The sequence below is a fragment of the Chrysochloris asiatica genome, unplaced genomic scaffold (assembly GCF_000296735.1).
Source record: "Chrysochloris asiatica unplaced genomic scaffold, ChrAsi1.0 scaffold00239, whole genome shotgun sequence".
NCBI classification, from domain to species: domain Eukaryota; kingdom Metazoa; phylum Chordata; class Mammalia; order Afrosoricida; family Chrysochloridae; genus Chrysochloris; species Chrysochloris asiatica.
In genome coordinates, this window is record NW_006408757.1 from 2939488 (window position 1) to 2943404 (window position 3917).

Genomic DNA, 3917 nt, shown 5'->3' on the forward strand with positions numbered 1-3917 from the left:
TCCTGATAAGCATTATTCACTACAGTATCACGAGTTACCCATCTGTATCTCCTTTCATCAGCTCTGCCCAGACAGATTGAATAGTACCTTCTAGAGATTCTGCCTTCTGCCATGTTCCCTAGCACCAGGTTCCCTCTTGAAAGCTTGTAAGCCAGTCACTTCTTGCCTTTGTTAACTTTTAAGAAACCTACATTATTTATAGCCATCCTGGTGTGGCACTAGGGGTTAATACACTAGACTGCAAGGTTGGTTTGAACCAGAAGGTCGGTGGTACAAGGTTGCCAGCTACTCCTTGGAAACTTTATACTGGGTCACTATGAGTCGGAACGAATTCCACAGCACTTAACAACAACAACAAGATTATTGGTGTTGACATTTAAAGGAAAAATTCTAAAAGTAGTTTAAAAGAATGAAATGAACCACACTTTTGTGGTAATTAAATGTTTTCCAACTTTTAATTCTTTATTGACTATAAATATTAAATAAAAATTTAGAAAAACTGATTATAAAAAATAATTGGACAATGTATTGATTGACATGACCGTATTTTACATAAAGTGCTTTAGTCATCTGAGCCGAAAAGTTCCTAAGATTTATATGTCGCTTCTGAAAAGTCTGTCCTTCACCAATTTTTTTCTCCTTAAGGGCTTTATTAGTTTGCCATACAACTAGATTTCTAACAGTGGAATTTTATTTCAAAATAGGTGTTATACAAAATCTTCACTATAAGAATATCATGAATATTTTATTTCATAATATCAAAATTTAGATTTATTTTAATATTTGCATAATAAAGTAGGCAAACAAATATCTGGTAGAAGTTACAGCTTTCTTCCATTTATCTAAAATAGCTTAAAGAATTGTTCCTTGGAAAAATTAGGTGATTTAAAAGCATTGACACAGAATCATAGGGACCTATTTTGGTTTTTATTTTTTTGAAACAGTCACCCAATACTCATTTAAATCAATTTTTGTTTGCAAAGAGCTTTAATATTTGTTACATATGAAGAATTATTTTCAAGTACTACATTACACAGATGACAAAAGAGGCACCTCATGATATAAATGACATGTCAGCATTTTAGGATTCTATGGTAAGAAAAAGAATTGTTGCTATTTTTTTTTAAACAAAGCCATTATTTTCAGTCTTCTAAAATGAATGGAACCGAGCTGATAATTTTCAGCTGCCTGAAACAAAATATAAATTCCAAAACAAATCAGTAACTATTAAACAGTGGCATTTTATATCAGTTTTTCATCATTAAGATACACTATATTAATAAAAATACTGGGTTACAATAACTTCAAAGCATGGTTAAATATCTGGAAAGAAGCATGTTGGTGATACTAGAATCTGCTTTACTGTAAATATTATGTTTATATATACAAACATTGTGACAGGGTTTGGATGGGAAATACGACATAAAAGTAGCTCTCCATTGCCTGTATTCACATCTAGAAAAGTTGGAATTTCCAAGGTAGGATATAGGATTATTTTGTTATTAACTTGCTGTAAAGAATTCTTGTATTAAATGTATACATACAGACTTCTGATTGCTAATTTTTTGCTCTACCCCTTTTTAAAAATTTTGTTGAAATTGTTTTGCAGTGTAAAAATGCATATGTGTCAATAATCAAAATATTGCATTTACTGTATTTCTGAAAACTGTATGAACTATATTATTAAACTTTTAAAATTACAAAAAAATATATGCATTCATATGGAAGAGTGGATAAACAAACTTTGGTACATACACACTATGGAATACTATGGAATGTTCAACAATAATGATGAATCTATGAAACACCTCATAGCACAGATAAACCTGGAATACATTATGCTGAATGAAATAAAGCAATCACAAATCAACAAATACTGTATGAGACCACTATTGTAAAAAATTCAATAAAAGATGTTCCTACTAAAAGAAACATTATTTGATGGCTACTAGGGGTGAGAGGGAAAGTCGAATAATTCACTGTCTAGAGGGTTGTTGTTTTTGTTAAGAGCTGTTGAGTCAATTCCAACCCATAACAACACTGTATAGAGTTTCTGAAGAGTAATTGGTAAACTTGAACAACTGACCTTTAATCTACAGTGCCACACCAGGACTAGAGGGTAGACACTTGTTAATCCAGTTGATGGGAAGGCACTAAAAGAAAAGGGAAGGCAATATGCAAGAAAATTGAAGTTGGCAGAAGAATCATAAAGATAAGTAAAGACACAAGAAGGTATGCAGAAGCTAAAGGGAATACTGGTAAATAGGGATGTATATACAACCTTGCAACAACAGTGTTCTGTGTGTAGATACATGAACAGAAACAGATTAAATGGATACAGGCAACCACAGGGAGGAAGCAGAACAACTGTTACTACATGGAAGGGATTGCAATCATTGACATTACAAAAACCTGTATGATATGTTGAATGTAACACTGATAAATGTGTCTGTAAACCTTCACTCAATTTACAATAAAAAGTTAAAAAAAAAAAAATTGAAAAAAACATTGAAAAAAACAAACAAGATGGTGGATCCGGTGGAAGTGCAATAAGAGTTCTGTCAGCAACAACACAGAATACAGAACCAAGCAGTCTCAGTGGATGGTCCCAGAACTCTGAACCATATATAAAGGAATATTTAGAAGGTTGGAAGGCTTACAGATAGGGGAATTTGTAGCAGAAGCAAGAAATCCATTGCTTTCTAATTCAAGACATGCAGCTGCTCCAGGAGCCTCCATTTTGGGTGAGACCAAGCGGGGGAAGGATCAGAATAGCCACGGGCGCCTGACAGAACCATGGAGATAAAGGTGTTGACATTCTTTTCTTTTGGTATCTGTTCATTGGTTACATCAAAATGACCAACAGTAGCATCTTGAAATTTCTCAAGAAGAAGAGTGAAAAGGGAAGCCCATTTCCTGATCACATTTACCTAGAGGCAATCAGAAAGCATAAAAAAATACCAAAATACACCCCATCTAAGTATTAAGGCCACAGATAACCCCTGAATATGTCCAAAAAACAGAAGTAGATGAGGTCTTCTGGTTTGCCACAGCAGCCAGATGGCATGGGTGAGAGGAGCTCCGGGTTCAGGGGAGGGGGAACTCACAAAGGAAACCTTCCTGTGGTGAACCCGCACCCTTACAGCCACCATAAGTCTCAGTACTTTAAACTCTTGAAATGTGCTTTTTTAAAAAAATCACAGTACTGAGGAATTACTGGCTTTTTGAACTTTCACTCTCCGCAGCATGCAGTGATAGCCCCAACTCCTATAGAGCTTAGGGCCTGGGCTGGACCCAGTTCATGCTGAGAGCAGTGCTTCCAGTAAGGGGGAACCTTGAAGAGAAGAAGCCGCAGGAGACAAGGGGAAGCGAAGGAGAGGGACCTCTGTCCTAGCATGAAATTTCAGCGCATGCAGTGGGCAGAAAAAATCAGCTAACACAGGACACAGAGAGGAGGGAAAAAATGGCGACCTCTACCCCGCCCAACTGAACTGCGTTAACCCGCCACATTACCCCCTAGATCCCCGTGCCCCCGCTGTCCTTGACCCCGACCCCACTGGACCACGAGCACCCACCAGATCGTGCCCTACCCCTCAGACCACACGCCCGCACTCCCTGACCCCGCCCACCAGCCATAATAAGCAAGAGCTCAACCGAGCCTGCCAGAACCGCCGCAGGCCCTGCCCTGCTTGCCTGACTGCATGCGATTTATGCCTTGCCCGTGGGACCCACGGCTAACCCCGCCCTGCCTGCCTGATAGAGCGCGACCCATCCCCCGCCCACCGGGCCCACGCAAGCCCCGTCCCGACCTCTGGACGCTGTGCTCCTCCACAGGACCGTGCCTTACCCCTTGGGCCCACCAGCACCCCGCTGGCCGCGCCCACCCAACTTAACAAGTGAGAGCCCCGCACAGCCTG